Consider the following 17,996-nt stretch of genomic DNA (forward strand, 5'->3'; position numbering starts at 1 on the left):
TCTGGTCTACAGGTAAGGTGTGTACAGGATGAAAGTACATTCAGTGTTACAGTACATCATAACATTACATCATAACATTGTAGGCATGCATACATAACAACACTCCCCGCTAAGCATTTTTCAAGTCCTTATTGCCATGACCTGGGGAGGTGGTCAGTAGTGGACTGTGGGAGGTTGTGGTGAGGGTTGTGTGGGTGCCAGGTGTGATCCCTGTGCTTGAGGCTGGCCTCATACATTTCTCCCCCCCCCCCCACCGCCCCCCCCCCAACCCCCCCCCCCCCCACACACAGACAATGTGGGTGTCACTGTTGTGAGATCTCTCAGTGGGGGAGCCAATGCAGCAGTGGATAGGGTACAAACTCTGTAGCTGGGTAAGTGTGTGGTGGTGGGCAAGGCCACAGGGCTGTGTGGACTCCTTGTCCTCCATTAGTGAAGAAAGTCTGGTCATCCCAGGGTCCGCCAGGGAAGCTGGAGGGTACTGGCCTCTTGCTCCTGGTGTTGGCCCTGGTGGCCAGGGGGTGTGGGGCCAATCTGGGGCAGGTTGCCAGTGGCAGTGGCTGTGCTGCCCATTGACTGCTGTCCCTGCAGTGGGTCTGCTCCCACTGTGTGTGTGTGAGCCCTTCCTGGGGCATCACATTTGTCCCAAAAGACCAGGTTACATGGTCAGGTAGCATGCTGGACCTGGGGGTCTCCCACAGGGAGATTCCTCTGGCATTTACATTGTCCCTATAGAACCCGGTGACTTTAACAGTCTACTACCTGTATACATGACACATTGGCTCCGATCATACATAGTCAAGTCTGCATTGTTAACTCTCTTTACATTGTTAATTATAGCATTTACATCACTTTCTTGTATCTCGGTCTCTCCATACATGGTTACATTTGTTATTTTAAAATTTCTATCATCATCATTATGTATTACAAACTTGTTCTTAACTTTACTTACACAAGCATTCATTTCATTTTTCTCATCAATTACTCCGGCATCACAATTCCACGTTACATTATCATACCTGCATTCGCTAACTGCATTTTTAACTTTAAAGTCCTTGTCATCTTTAGAGTGAAACTGTTTCTTTAAATTCTTTGGGTTACCAGTCTCCTTTAAGGGGGCCTTCCGATCCGGCTCACCGCTCGGTGCCATGTGTCGCTCCTCCAACGCTGCCCCTCGTGGTCTGGTCGCGGCCATTGTGATTTTAGGTTCTTCGCCTCGTGGTGCGGCCGCCATCTTCTGGCTCTCCTCCAGGTAGGCTGTGGCGATCTTTTCCTTCTCAAGTTCAGCCACAGACATCGGGAATCCACTTTTTCCGATGATTTTCTTCCCTTGGAGTCCTGCCACGGCCTGGAAGGTGAAGTCTGGATTTTGGGTTTTGGTGATTTCGCCACAGTGTTGCGAAGTCGTCACCGCGCAGTCAAGCTGGACGGCAGGATTTCTAGGTGCAGCAATGGATCCAAGTTCGGGGCTGCATGGGATGTGGATCGCTGGAGCCTGGAGGCCGTCGTCACTTCGACCGACTTGGACCTGCTTCATCCAACATCTTCCCAGCAGCGTTGGACCATCGCTGGCAACGATTTACAGGGGAAGTTTGTTCATCACGCCGCCCTGGGAGACCTGGACATCCACACTGCCAACTACTGGGATTTTGCCTTTGGTGTAAGTGAGCAGCTTCATCTGGACAGGAGACAGTTTTGGTCATTTGGCGGGATTGATCCAAAGTTTTTCAAAGGTCGTTTGGCTCATCAAAGACTGGCTCGCCCCTCTGTCGATCTCCATCGAAACTGGAACTCCGTTGATGTATACTTCCATTTTCCACAGGGAACTTTCGGTGGAGCAGGCATAAATTCCATATCCTTCTTCCAGGGGTTGAGCAGCTTCACCTTCATCTGTGTCGGAGCCCGGGTGATCAGCCAACTCTTCAGTGAAGCTTTTTCTGCACATTCTCTGAAGGTGCCCTTTGCAGGTATAGTCTTTGTAGCGGCACTGATGGGCCCTGTGGTTTCCTCCACAATGCCAGCATGGGGCTAGCCGGTTGGCCCCATGTGGCGGACTCAGGGTTGCGGGACACGGGGCAGCTTTTCTGCCTTTAGACGTAGCCATTCGGGTCACTGCATTCATTAGTTTAAAGTCCTGGGTGTGGGTCAATAGTCGCCTGGAGTTGCCGACCGAAATCATGTAGGCCTGGCTCACTTTAATTGCCTTCTGCAGGGTGACTGTGATGTCTGCAGAGAGCAATTTGTGGAGGAGGCCCTCGTGGCTGATTCCGATAACAAATATGTCCTTTAGTGCTTCGTTAAGGTGGTTGCCAAAATCACACGGTGCAGCCAATCTTCTTAAATCTGCAGCATACTGAGCAATTTCTTGGCCTTCAGGTCGCCGGTGAGTGTAGAACCAGTGCCTGGCTGTGAGGATGCTTTCTTTGAGTTTTAGTTGCTCTTGTATTAGGGTTACAAGTTCCTCATAGCTCTTGGTTGTTGTCTTCTCCGGGGCTAGCAACTCCCTGACGAGGCAATAGATGGTGGGCCCACTACTAAGCAGTATGGCCCTGCGCTTGTTCGGTAGTGTAGCCGGTGTGTCCCCATCCAGGTTATTGGCGATGAAAAAATGTTCCAATCTTTCCACGAAAGTGTCCCAATCTTCCCCATCGGTGAATTGTTGAAAGTTGCTGAGATTCGACATGTGCGTGTAGTTCGTGACCTCGTCGCCAGTTATTGTATATGTAGGAACCTTGTTAATGACTCCACGAGGCAGGGGTATGGTACTTAAACTGTAGTGACTGTAGTCCTTCATTGCAGCTCCTCGAGTGAGGACACTAAGAGGTGAGCTCCCTTTTATACTGGGTTACCTGCTGTGTGCAGATGACCCTTAGGTCTCCAGCAGCAGCACCCTGGGCACATGAGGCATCGTCGACGGACGAGAGTGCTCGGATGTCATCCCAGTTCCAGCGGATTTTTCCCAGCAAGCTTCTGCCGAACAGTGTGGGGTCATCTCCTGGTACAATCCATAGTGGGAGTTCGCGCACCGCTCCATCATAGGAGACTTTTATTGCTGGACTGCAATTACAGGGATCAGCTCTTTAGTGTAAGTTCTCAGCTTGGTATGAATAGGGCTCAGCTTGGTCCTTTGTGCCTTGTTGCACCACAGCCTCTCGAAGGCCTTTTTGCTCATGATAAACTGACTTGCACCCGTCTCATAGAAACATAGAAACAAAGAAAATAAGTGCAGGAGTAGGCCATTCGGCCATTCGAGCCTGCACCACCATTCAATAAGATCACGGCTGATCATTCACCTCAGTCCGCTTTCTTGCTTTCTCTCCATACCCCTTGATCCCTTTAGCCATAAGGGCCACATCTAACTCCCTTTTGAATATATCTAACGAACTGGCATCAACAACTCTCTGCGGTAGAGAATTTCACAGGTTCACAACTCTCTGAGCGAAGAAGATTCTCCTCATCTCGGTCCTAAATGGCTTATCCCTTATCCTTAGACTGTGACCCCTGGTTCTGGACTTCCCCAACATCGGGAATATTCTTCCTGCATCTAACCTATCCAGTCCTGTCAGAATTTTATATGTTTCTATGAGATCCCCTCTCATTCTTCTAAACTCCAGTGAATACAGGCCCAGTCGATCCAGTCTCTCCTCATAGGTCAGTCCTGCCATCCCGGGAATCAGTCTGGTGAACCTCCGCTGCACTCCCTCAATAGCAAGAACGTTCTTCCTCAGATTAGGAGACCAAAACTGAACACAATATTTCAGGTAAGGCCTCACCAAAGCCCTGTACAACTGCAGTAAGATCTCCCTGCTCCGATACTCAAATCCCCTTGCTATGAAGGCCAACATGCCATTTGTCTTCTTCACCGCCTGCTGTACCTGCATGCCAACTTTCATATGACTGATGTACCATGACACCCAGATCTTGTTGCACCTCCTCTTTTCCTAATCTGCCACCGTTCTGATAATATTCTGCCTTCGTATTTTTGACACCAAAGTGGATAACCTCACATTTATCCACATTATACTGCATCTGCCATGCATTTGCCCACTCACCCAACCTGTCCAAGTCACCCTGCAGCCTCTTAGCATCCTCCTCACAGCTCACACCACCATCCAGCTTAGTGTCATCTCAATATTACACTCAATTCCTTCATCTAATTCATTGATGTATATTGTAAATAGCTGGGGTCCCAGCACTGAGCCCTACGGCACCCCACTAGTCACTGCCTGCCATTCTGAAAAGGACCCGTTTATCCCGACTCTCTGCTTCCTGTCTGCCAACCAGTTCTCTATCCACGTCAATACATTACACCCAATACCATGTGCTTTAATTTTGCACAACAATCTCTTGTGTGGGACCTTGTTAAAAGCTTTTTGAAAGTCCAAAAACACCACATCCACTGGTTCTCCCTTGTCCACTCTACTAGTTTCATCCTCAAAAAATTCTAGAAGATTTGTCAAGCATGATTTCCCTTTTAAAAATCCATGCTGACTTGGACCGATTTCCAAATGCGCTGCTATTTCATCTTTAATAATTGATTCCAACATTTTCCCCACGACCGATGTCAGGCTAAACAGCCTATAATTCCCAGTTTTCTCCCTCCCTCTTTGGATACTGGAATTCCGTTCAGTTTAACTTTTAACATGATCGGTGGCCATTTCATGGTGAAGGTGTGTACCCTGTTTACTTCTGCTCCTTGGTTCAAGTCTCTAGTTCAGTTTGATCCGCCATGGATCGGTCTTCCTTTGCAACGTGGTGGTTTTCAGGGTTTTCAGCTCGTCTGCACATTCACTGGAGGTGTCCCATTGTTCCACAGCCTTTGCACACATCGTGTTTGAAGCGGCATTGATGGGCTCGATGATCACCTCCGCAGTGCCAACAAGGTGTTAATTGCCTCGCATTCACTCTTGATGGCGGACTCTGAGTCATCTGAGGTCGGGCAGCTGCAGGCGTGTACGTTCATTCCTGCCGGAAAACAACGTTACTTTGTGTAGACTACTTGCCGATGCATCTTTATGCTGCGAAATTTGCTTGGTTATCGCTGGTGGACATAAATGCCTGAGCTATTGTTGTGGCTTTGCTCAGGTTCGGTGTTTCAACAGTCAATAATTTGCGAAGAATTGCCTCATGGCCAATGCCAAGCACAAAAAAGTCTCTCAGCATTTGCTCCAGGAATCCACCGAATTCGCAATGTCCTGCAAGGCGCCTTAGTTCCACGACGTAGCTCGCCACTTCCTGGCCTTCAGACCGTTGACAGGTATAAAATCAATACCTTGCCATGAGAACGCTCTCCTTTGGATTTAGGTGCTCCCGGACCAGCGTACACAGTTCTTCATACGATTTGGTTGTTGGTTTCAGCGGAGCAAGAAGATTCTTCATCGGTTGTTGCCCCTCAGACGGTGAGAAGGGTCTCCCTTCATTTGGCAGTGTTCTCATTCCCTTCCAGCTCGTTGGCCATGAAGTATTGGTCGAGTCGCTCCACGAAGGCTTCCCAATCATCTGAGAATTTCTCCAGGATACCAACAATTCTCTGCATTTTCACGCGATGGTTCGTTATCTATTACTCGTCGCCAGTTGTTATGTCTCAAATAAAGCAATGTGACTGAGTACTGTAGACTTGAGTAAGTGTGACCTTAGTCTCTTTATTCTGACTCCAGAGTGTTGGCACAGCATGGGAGGCCTACTTATATGCAGTGCTCCCAAGGGATGCTGGGATCTCTTGGGACTCCAACAGGTGCGCCCTCTGGTGATGATAAAATGCTGCTTACAAGGTGTTACGTACATAACAAAAACAGCACTCATCAAAGTTTTTAAAAATTAGTTCCTGGGATGTGGGCGTTGCTGGCAAGGCCAGCATTTATTGCCCATCCCTAATTGCCATTGAGAAGATGATGGCGATCCACCTTCTTGAACCGCTGCAGTTCGTGTGGGGAAGCTACTCCCACAGTGCTATCAGGGAGATAGTTCTAGGATTTTGAATCAGCGACAATGAAGGAATGGCAATATACTTCCAAGTCATGATCGTGTGTGACTTGGAGGGGAACATGGAGGTGGTAGTGTTCCCATGCGCCTACTGCCCTTGTCCTTCTCGGTGGTAGAGGTCACGGGTTTGGGAGGTGCTGCCGAAGAAGCCTTGGTGAGTTGCTGCAGTGCATCTTGTACATGGTACACACTGCAGCCACGGTGCGCCGGTGGTGGAGAGAGTGAAGGGTTAAGCTGGTGGATGGGGTGCCAATCAAGTGGGCTGCTTTGTCCTGGATGGTGTCGAGCTTCTTGAGTGTTGCTGGAGCTGCACTCATCCAGGCAAGTGGGGAGTATTCCATCACACTCCTGACTTGTGCCTTGTAGATGGTGAAAAGGCTTTGGGGAGTCAGGAGGTGTGACAATTGCCACAGGATGCCCAGCCTCTGACCTGCTCTTGTAGCCACAGTATTTATGTGGCTGTTCCAGTTATGTTTCTTGTTAATGGTGACCTTCAGGATGTTGATGGTGGAGGATTCGGCGATGGTAATGCTGTTGAATGTCAAGGGGCAGTGGTTAGACTCTTGCTTGTTGGAGATAGTCATTGCCTGGCACTTGTGTGGCGCGAATGTTACTTGGCACTTATCAGTCCAAGCCAGAATGTCGTCCTATTCTTGCTGCATGTGGGCATGGACTGTTTCATTATGTGAGGGGCAGTGAATGGCCCTCAATACTGTGCAGTCATCAGCAAACATTCCCACTTCTGACCTAATGATGGAAGGAAGGTCATTAATGAAGCAGCTGAAGATGGTTGGGCCTAAGACACTGCCCTGAGAAACTCTTGCAACTATGTCAAAAGCAAAATACTGCGGATGAACATAAGAACATAAGAACATAAGAATAAAAGAACATAAGAAATAGGAGCAGGAGTAGGCTATTCAAGACTGCTCCGCCATTCAGTAAGATCATGGTTGATCTGACCTTGGCCTCAATTCCACTTCCCCGCCCGCACCCTACAATCCTTGACTCCCTTAACATTCAAAAATCTGTCTATCTTCACCTTAAATATATTCACTGACCCAGCCTCCACAGCTCTCTGGGGCAGAGAATTCCACAGATTCATGACGCGCTGAGAGAAGAAATTCCTCCTTATTTCCGTTTTAAATGGGCGGCCCCATATTCTGAAACTATGCCCCCTAGTTCTAGATTCTCCCACGAGAGTAAATATCCTCTCTGCATCTACTTTGTCAAGCCACCTCATAATCTTATATGTTTCAATAAGATCACCTCCCATTCTTTTAAACTCCAACGATTATAGGCCCAACCTGCTCAACCTTTCTTCATAAGGCAACCCCTTCATCTCAGGAATCAACCTAGTGAACCTTCTCTCAACTGCCTCCAATGCAAGTATACCCCTCCTTAAATAAGGAGACCAAAACTGCATGCAGTACTCCATGCTGGAAGCTGAAATAAAAACAGAAAATTCTGGAAATCTCAGCAGGTCAGGCAGCATCTATGGAGAGAAACAAACTTAAAGTTTCAGGTCTGTGCCCCTTCATCAAAACTGGAAAAAGTTACAGATGTAACAGGTTTTGAAGGAAGAGTGAGGGAGAGGGAGGAAAGAACACAAGGGAAGGTCGCTGCTAGGGTGGAAGGCAGATGAGATTAAGAGGAAAAGGAGATGGTAATGGGACAAGTTAAGAAACAAAAGATGAGTCTATATAGGGTGTGGATGGCAGAATCATCACCAGCTGCCATGGGAAAGAGAAAAAAGTGTAAAAAAAGGGAAAAAAAGGGAAACCAAATGGGCAGAGGTTATAGCCGGAAATTGTTGAACTCGATGTTGAAGCAGGGAAGTCTTGCTACAGTTATACAGGATATTGGTGAGGCCACACCTGGAATACTACGTACAGTTTTGGTTTCCATATTTACGAAAGGATATACTTGCTTTGGAGGCAGTTCAGAGAAGGTTCACTAGGTTGATTCGAGAGATGAGGGGGTTGACTTATGAGGAAAGGTTGAGTAGGTTGGGCCTCTACTCATTGGAATTCAGAAGAATGAGAGGTGATCTTATCGAAACGTATAAGATTATGAGGGGGCTTGACAAGGTGGATGCAGAGAGGATGTTTCCACTGATGGGGGAGACTAAAACTAAAGGGCATAATCTTAGAAAAAGGGGCCACCCATTGAAAACTGAGATGAGGAGAAATTTATTTTCTCAGTGGGTTGTAAGTCTGTGGAATTCGTTGCCTCAGAGAGCTGTGGAAGCTGGGATATTAAATAAATTTAAGACAGCGATAGACAGTTTTTTAACCGATAAGTGAATAAGGGGTTATGGGGAGTGGGCAGGGAAGTGGACCTGAGTCCATTATCGGATCAGCCATGATCGTATTAAATGGCGGAGCAGGCTCAGGGGACCTTATGGCCTTCTCCTGCTCCTATTTCTTATGTTTTTATCTTCTTGAGTCCAGAAGGCTGTAAAGTGCCTAAACGAAAGATGAGGTGCTGTTCCTCGAGCTTACACTGAGCTTCATTGGAACAGTGTAAGAGGCCGAGGACGGAGAAATCAGAGTGGGAGTTGAGCTCTGATTTTATTCCTGCAACTCTATTCTGGGGCTGTGATGATTGACCTCCAACAACCACAACCATCTTCCTTTGTGCTAGATATGACTCCAGCCAGTGGAGAGTTTTGCCCTTGATTCCCATTGAAGAAGGTGCAAAATTCACAAGAAACACCCCCCCCCCCCCCCAGTGTTTGGGCTCATTCGAAAGGAAATTCAATTTGGGACTATTTACTGAAAAGTTTGGAACCCTAAAGTGCTTATGGAAGAAACTACGAACTTTAATAGAATTTTGGATTTTAAAAGACAAATTCAAAGCTGTGGGCGGACCTAAGGAACTAACAGGAGACAGTCTAATTAAGTGAAGCTACCTGGATGTGAGGACTAAGTTAACCTGTCTATAGGGATGAGTATTCGAAAATCCTTCCCCCACAAGAAACATTTACATCACAAAATCACCCAGAGGTAGCTATCCATCAACATGGGTCTGGACAACCATTTCAGCATATACATCACAAAGAGGCCCAATCCAGCCTGTCTGTGAAAGACTAAGCACAAAAGGACATTGCAATTACCAAACTAATATTTCCATCAGGAAACACTTTTCGAACATCAACTCACCCAAAACATATCAACTTTTAACAAGCCCGCCAAAATATTATAAAGAAGAACCAAGCCCGCCAAAATTATACAAATGATTTTGAATAGGTTTGGCACCAAAATTAGAAACACTGAAATCGTATAACTGGCCTCTGTTTTCAACAGAGGGTATGACACCCTTCGCTATACAACCGAGACCAAGTTGTTGTCATCAAGACAAGGAGAGAAACCAACGCGACAGTTGTAAACTAACTTCTTCAGCCTCGAAATCCTGAAGTCCTGAAGGAAGGAAGAACATCGCCATAGCGGCAGCAACCAACCACAGTCAACGTGGTATCAACGGAAAACCAACGCGATCAACCAAACTCCAACGGAAAAAAACCGAAGAATCGAAAAAAAATGATGAATCAAAAAGTTTCCACTCTACAATTTGATCATGACCTACCAACGGGTAAAACATTACCTAAAAGAATGTAAAAACCTATTATTAACAAAGAAAACCAGGTACTTACCCCATAGATCCAAAACGCACCTTACCGCATCAGCGGACTCAACCCAACTGAAGATTGTGCAGCAAGAAGTCTTCTCCGATGTTCGGGGTACAGCAAGCAGACCCTACTGCATCCAGCGAACCCCAAAACTGCGATCTACTATTAACTGTCAAAAGAATTGGTAAGCATAATCCCTGCCTGCCCTGGAGTCCAACCTAGCTAGGATTAGGTATTGGGAGGAGGAAGGTCTAATTTTACTGCAACCCCCTTTGAATGTGTAGTGTATGGTACTTTATTAGAGTGATTATACGTTTGACCTTGTACCTTTCCTGATATTGTTCTTTATTAGAGTGGTTATAAGTTTAACCTTGTACCTTTCCTTGTATTGTTCCTTTATTATAGTGAATGTAAGTTTGGCCTTGTATTTTCTTACTCGAGTCATAAGCTTGTATTGCCTTGACTGTAATAAAACCAAAGTTTCTTTTGCATCAAACCAGTGTCCTTTGCACTTTTGTCACACCCCGCAAATAAATCCAGAGTACAGAACCCAAGGGAGTGGGAGCGATTCGAACCGCTCAAGTTAGTCAGAAGGGAACCTGACCCCCTCATAGAGACCACCCCCTTACACCATTGACTTCAATTTTACGAGGGCTCCTTGATGCCACACTCGGTCAAATGCTGCTTTAGTGTCAAAGGCAGTCACCCTCACCTCACCTTTGGAATTCAACTCTTGTGTCCATGTTTGGACCAAGGCTGTAATGAGGTCTGGAGTCGAGTGGTCCTGGCGGAACCCAAACTAGGCATTGGATAGCAGGTTATTGGTGAGTAAGTGCCACTTGATAGCACTGTCGACGACACCTTCCATCACTTTGCTGGTGATTAGAGTAGAATGATGGGGCGGTAATCGGCCAGATTGGTTTTGTCCTGATTTTTGTGGAACAGGACATACCTGGGCAGTTTTCCACAATGTCGTGTAGATGCCAGTGTTGTAGCTGTACTGGACAAGCTGGGCTAGAGGCGCGGCTGGTTCTGGAGCACAAAGTCTACAGCACAACAGCCGGGATGTTGTCGGGGCCCATAGCCTTTGCTGTATCCAGTGCGCCAGCCGCTTCTTGACATCACGTGGAGTGAATCGCATTGGCTGAAGTCTGGCTTCTGTGATGGTGGGGACCTCAGGAGGAGGCTGATATAGATCATCCACTCGGCACTTCTGGCTGAAGATGGTTGCAAACACTTCAGCCTTGTCTTTTGCACTTGTGTGCTGGGCTCTGCCATCATTGAGGAAGGGGATATTCACGGAGCCTCCTCCTCCCGTTAGTTGTTTAATGGTCCATCACCATTCACGATTGGATGTGGCAGGACTGCAGAGCTTTGATCTGATCCGTTGATTCTGGGATCGCCTAGCCCTGTCTATAAGACGCTGCTTCTGCATTTTAGCATGCATGTAGTCCTGAGTTGCTGTCTCCCCAGGTTGGCACCTCATTTTTAGGTAAGCTCGGTACTGCTCCTGACATGCTCTTTTTATCTTATAGTACCCCTGTGAATCACCTTGCGACGGTTTACTATATTAAAGGCGCTATATAAATTCAAGTTGTTGTTGTTGACACATACACAACAACAGAAACACATAAAGGCTTATATACACAGCTTCGCAAACACACACATATCCACAAAATTGAGACAGCAAAAAAAAAATTTTCTGCAACTTGTGAACAAGCTAAAAACTTTCACTGCCAAAATCTATTTTCTAATTTTTATTTTTAACTTGTCAGCCAAGCTGTAATTTTTGAGTCAACTGCAGAACTAATCTGTTGACAGAAAAAAATACCACAACTGGTGAAAATCTGGATCAGAAACAGAAATCTCTGGAAAAGTGCAAGGGGGAATACTTCGAGTTCTAACAAAGGGACGCCGCCCGAACCATTTGTTTTGACGGGCGTGCTATGTATTTCCAGAGTTCTGTCTTTTACTACAAATCGCTGTTTTTCCTCGTCCCTGCACATGGGAAAAATGCCTATTTTCCGCAGTCACCTTTCGAGAGCTGAGTGTGGCCTGACTCGACTTCCACAGCTGGAGGGGAACACCAGGGTGCTCTACCTCTCTCTGGGGAAGACTTTCACCTTCATTTTGGGTGGTTTTCTCAGCGGTACAGCTGTTTTTGGGAGAGAAACCGCCCAGCGAAAGTTTCCCCCTTACTTTTTGAATGGTACCGCCCACATCTTGAAACGCCCGCCGGGACCAACCCGCCGGCATGTACCGCTGAGAAAATCGCCAGGGCGTAAGTTTGGCCTCAACGGAAGCCTGTTCGGATTGCCGAGGGAACCGCCCTGTGAAAGCTGCTTAAACAGGGCAGTAGGTGAATACTCTGAAAAGAAAGCTAAGTTAAAGGTTCTTTATTTATTTATTTTTAATTGTAAAACGGCGATTAGATGTAAAACCATCTTAGGAATGTTTTTTAACCTTTTATTTTTTTTGAGAACATTTTTCTTTAGCTTTCCCCCTCCCTAGGCCCAACCGCAGCCTTGAAGTAAATTTTTAAAAACATTTTAAGAACTGCCCATTTCACTTAGTTTTGCCTTTAACCGCCGAGAAACCACCGCGAATACTGGTGCAAGATCCATTTTCTCGCCGGGCGGTATTTTTGACCTTTTTGGAAATTCTCGCCAGTGTGAGTTGCGAAACGTTAGTGGTTTTTCTGAGCGGCAATCGGGCGTTGAGGAGCACTAGGAAAAGTCGAGTGCTCTCTCTCTGAAGGAGGCAAAATACTGAAGCAAAGGTGAAAATAAGATTGCTTTTCCTCACAGATACGATGTTAAGACTGTCGTTACATAATAGGCTCACAACGGGAATGACAGGGCTTATTCCAGGAACAAGTGAGATCTCTGAATCCACAATGTGTCAACAGTCATTAGTTATCACCTGGAATCACTGAGGACTTATTGATGTGTCACTCAAAACACCTTCATCTGCTTAAAACCAGCACAATTGGTTCCGGATGAGATTTTGCAGTCCAAATGTTCCCATAATGGAACTCCAAATGCGGTTAAACTTCTGAGTACTCAAAGACCTTTTTTTGTACAACTGTCAAACAAGATTTTGGAGTAGACGGATTTTACGGTGAGAATAACAGTGCTCACCATTATTAAGGAGTAAATTTGACAGCACAAGCACAGATAAACACGGAAATCAGGAGGTCGCTCTCCGAGTTGCCCTGCTCCTCCAGAGTCTGCGCTATACTGGTATCGTGCTGAGAAACACAACAGTGAAACATATGGAAGGACATGAAATTGTGGTACCTCCCCACTGGACACCCACTTAACACGCCAGAAAACGTTAAGGCATTAAGTACATTCAAATGTACGCGAAATTCTAACAGCGTGATCAGTCTTGATTGCTGCCAATCAACCTCTCTGCCACTGAAACTTTTACAAGTGTGGAATCTCATTCCTTCAAACTTTAATTATTTAAGAAATTTAGAAATGATTTAAGAAATTTAAAAATGAAAAATGAAATTTAAAAATAATATTCCAACAGTGGATAGTCAAGGGGCTATGGTGGGGGGAGGAACTTAACACAATCACAATCACTAAGGAGGTGATACTCAGTAAGATAATGGGACTGAAGGCGGATAAATCCCCTGGACCTGATGGCTTGCATCCTAGGGTCTTAGAGAATTAGCGGCAGGGATTGTGGATGCATTGGTTGTAATTTACCAAAATTCCCTGGATTCTGGGGAGGTTGGGAGTGAGCAGACTGGAAAACTGCAAATGTAACACCCCTATTTAAAAAAGGAGGCAGACAAAAAGCTGGAAACTATAGACCAGTTAGCCTAACATCTGTGGTTGGGAAGATGTTGGGGCCCATTATTAAAGTAGCAGGACATTTGGAAAAGCAAAGTTTGGTCAAGCAGAGTTAGCATGGATTTATGAAGGGGAAGTCATATTTGACAAATTTGCTGGAATTCTTTGAGGATGTAACGAACAGTGTGGATAAAGGGGAACTAGTGGATGTGATGTATTTGGACTTCCAGAAGACATTTGACAATGTGCCACATAAAAGGTTACTGTACAAGATAAAAGTTCACGGGGTCGGGGGTAATATATTAGCATGGATAGAGGATTGGCTAACCATCAGAAAACAGAGAGTAGGGATAAATGGTTCATTCTCTGGTTTACAATCAGTAATCAGTGGGGTGCCGCAGGGATCAGTGCTGGGACCCCAACTATTTACAATCTATATTAACGACTTGGAGGAAAGGAATAAGTGTAACGTAGCCAAGTTTGCTGACGATACAAAGATGGGAGGAAAAGCAATGTATGAGGAGGACATACAAAATCTGCAAAAGGAGATAGATAGGCTAAGTGAGTGGGCAAAAATTTGGCAGATGGAGTATAATGTTGGAAAGTGTGAGGTCATGCACTTTGACAGAAAAAATGAAAGAGCAAGTTATTATTTAAATGGAGAAAGATTGCAAAGTGCTGCAGTACAGCGGGACCTGGGGGTACTTGTGCATGAAACACAAAAGAATATGCAGGTACAGCAAGTGATCAGGAAGGCCAATGGAATTTTGGCCTTAATTGCAAAGGGGATGGAGTATAAAAGCAGGGAAGTCTTGCTACAGTTGTACAGAGTACTGGTGAGGCCACACCTGGAATACTGCGTGCAGTTTTGGTTTCCATATTTACAAAAGGATATACTTGCTTTGGAGGCAGTTCAGAGAACGTTCACTCGGTTGATTCCAGAGATGAGGGGGTTGACTTATGAGGAAAGGTTGAGTAGTTGGGCCTCTACTCATTGGAATTCAGAAGAATGAGAAGTGATCTTATCGAAATGTATGTGATTATTAGGGGGCTTTACAAGGTGGATGCAGAGAGGATATTTCAGCTGATAGGGGAGACTAGAACTAGAGGGCATAATCTTAGAATAAGGGGCCGCCCATTCAAAACTGAAATTAGGAGAAATTTCTTCTCTCAGAGGGTTGTGGATCTGTGGAATTTGCTGCCTCAGAGAGCTGTGGAAGCTGGGACATTGAATACATTTAAGACAGAAATAGACAGTTTCTTAAACGATAAGGGGATAAGGGGTTATGAGGAGCAGGCAGGGAAGTGGAGTTGAATCTATGATCAGATCAGCCATGATCGTATTAACTGGTGGAGCAGGCTCGAGGGGCCGTATGGCCTACTCCTGCTCCTATTTCTTATGTTCTTATGTAAAATAAAACATGGTTTTTACTTTTTCTTTTTGTCTCTTTTCTTTCTCTCCCTTGATCCCATTTTTCTTTCCCTTTCTTTATTTTGCTTTCTGTACATGATTTTTGCATTGAATTAAATATTCTAACTGACACTTCCTGGTTTAGACTTTGTGAGGATTCTTCAATCTGATTGGTTAAGGAGACACAACATTGCTTTCCCTGATCACATACGCCACAGGTCCTCTGTAGAGAGCGCTGCGCTGCGCTGTTTTGTCTCTCTCTAATTACTGCAGAAAGTATGTGGGCAAGTACAAGAGTAATGAACGGCACGCACCATTCATTTCTTGCTGATTTTAAATTCCGAGCCATTGCATGCAGTTCTGGAAATGGGAGGGATGAAGAAAGGCTAATAAAAATTAATTTTTTTCTCACTCAAACAGTGGGGGCAAGCACTAATTAAAGGTTTTAAAAATTATGAAGAAATAATGGGATGGTAAGCAACGAAAAATTGTTTCCGCTCGTTAGCAAAGTGGCAGAAAAGGAGTATGGACTCAAGTCTATTACTGGACGAATTAAGGGGTGAAATTAGAATACATTTTTTCACGCATAAGACCACTGACACAAAGAGGGCAGGAATTCTGGAGTCAGTCAGCATGTCTTCATTCACAGCTTTCTGAGGTCTATGTCACTCTCGACAATGTATTATAACAAAGCCAGCTGACTGAGTGGCTCACAAGTTTCCTCAGTTGGGCTCCAACAAAAAGGAACTCGACCTCTAACGCAGCTTTAGCTAAGGGTGCTGGCAGTGATTGGTCTGCAAAACTCTGCTTTCCTTCACTTCTGTTTCTCTCGCATTTCTCCTTCTCGTCTGCTCGTCTTTCACACTTGCTTCTCACCTCGTTTCCAGTCCTCGTCAACTTCTTTCACTTCTCCTGCTTCATTTTTATCTATTCCTCTTTCCCAAAGATGGGTGGGAAAGCAAATTGTGAGGAGGACACAAAAAATCTGCAAAGGGATATAGACAGGCTGAGTGAGTGGGCAAAAATTTGGCAGATGGATTATAATGTGAGAAAATGTGTGGTTATCCACTTTGGCAGAAAAAATAGAAAAGCAAAATATAATTTAAATGGAGAAAAATGGCAAAGTGTTGCAGTACAGAGGGACCTGGGGGTCTTTGTGCATGAAACACAAAGTTAGTATGCAAGTAATCAGGAAGGTAAATTAATGCTGGCCTTTATTGCAAGGGGGATAGAGTATAAAAGCAGAGAAGTCCTACTATAACTGCACAGGGTATTGGTGAGGTCACACCTCGAGTACTGCATACAGTTTTGGTCTCCGTATTTAAGGAAGGATATACTTGCATTGGTGTAGGGGGTGATCTTGGGGGTCAGGTTCACCTCTGACCTTCTGAGCGGTTCGAATCGCTCCCACTCCCTGGGTTCTAGACTTTGGATTTATTTGGGGATGTGACAAAGTGCAAGAGCCAACTGGTTTTGGTGCAAAGAACTTCGATTTTATTAAGGCAAAAAGATACAATGTCAAAACTACAATCACTAGAATAAAGAACACTTTATCACATGTTCAAAAGGGGTTACAGAAAATAATACACCTCCCACCTCCCAATGCCTAACTCTGACTAGGTTGAACTCCAGGGCAAACAGAGATTATGCTCACCAATCCTTTTATTGTTAGGTTTTAAAGTTCTTTAGGTAATGTTTCACCTGTTGGTAGCTAGGAACAGATTGTAGAGTGGAAACTTTCGAATCTTCAGTTTCTTCTTGAGGAGTTTTGTTCTTGGAGTTTTTCGATCACAGCGGTTTCGATGTTACCACGTTGGCTGTGGTCAGTTGCTGCTGCAATGGCGATGTCCGAAGTTGCTGGGATACTTTGGGAACCATTCTAATCTGTGCACCAAATCAGCCCCGATTCTTTGTCTTAATTTTGGCAGGCTTGATATCTCTTAGTCATATTTTGGCGGGCTCATTAATGGTAACCTGTCTCGGATGTGTCGATCTGTCGAATTTGTTTCTTGATCTGGAAAATTAGTTTTGGTGTTTGCAATGTCTGCCTCGGCCTGGGTTTTCCATATAGGCTGGATGGGCCATTATCATTATGTATGCGCTGGATGAGTTTCCTGCTTGGAGCGATGGCTGGCTACCTCTGGGTTGATTGTTGCTATGTTAATGTCACCCGGGGAGAAGGGTTTTCGAGTTTACACAATTCCCAAAACAATTTGGTAGCTTCAATACCCCAGACAGCTTCAATACCCAAAAACTGGTTTCTATGGAGGATAGTTATCCTTTAGTTTTCAGCCCTTTTCAAACGGACCCAATATGCCTTGTAAAATCTCAAATTCAATTAAAACTCGTAGTTTCTTCCATGTGCATTTTAGGATCCCAAACTATCTGGCTGATAGTTCCAAATTGAATTTTCTTTCCAATGAGTCCAAACACTGGGGGGGTTTCCCACGAATTTTGCAATCCTACAGTCCCCCTTGTGATACTCTACATGCTAGAGTGTCATACTAGGTGAGCAAAATTCCTGACTCCCGAGAGCCAACCTTTCCCTGTATTTACCTAGCTAAAACTTAAACGTGCATACCCCCTTTGAAATGTAATGCAGTTTACAGGCAAATACAATCATTCCAATTATGTTACAGTGTAGAGAGGGTTCGATGCCCCTCGATTTCTCCGGTTTTACAGAAAATAAAGGTACATAGTCAAACACATTTTTAAGTAAAATTCTTACAACACTCGACCTCTGCGTTTTTATAGCAGGTGAAAATCGAAAAACAAATTAATCATGATTACCCCTCCCTGTGCGATCCCCAAGTTTGGCCAGGAAGCGTACAGCACCCTTTGATGCTGGACCTGCTGGCCTCTGTGTTTCACTCAGCAGGTGAGACACCATAAGTAAAGAATGACAACCAAAACGTGGGAAGCTATTCTGATCCCGGCAGGAACTTCTATATTCCTGAAAATTTCCCACCAAGGCGCAATGGTGATCTCTGGAATCTTTCTCCCTATCTCAATTGTTTTCTGTTCTAGAGTATAGAAATGCTTTTGTGAGATTACTACAGCTTCTAGTAGAATGGTAAGATGTTTGGAGAGAGGGGGAATTTCATAGCCAAAATGTGGAATATAATCTTGTAGGTTTGTGATGTTTTCACTCACAGTGAGGTGAACAGTGGAGGGT

This window comes from Pristiophorus japonicus, chromosome 2 (assembly GCF_044704955.1).
Source record: "Pristiophorus japonicus isolate sPriJap1 chromosome 2, sPriJap1.hap1, whole genome shotgun sequence".
Classification (NCBI taxonomy): Eukaryota; Metazoa; Chordata; class Chondrichthyes; family Pristiophoridae; genus Pristiophorus; species Pristiophorus japonicus.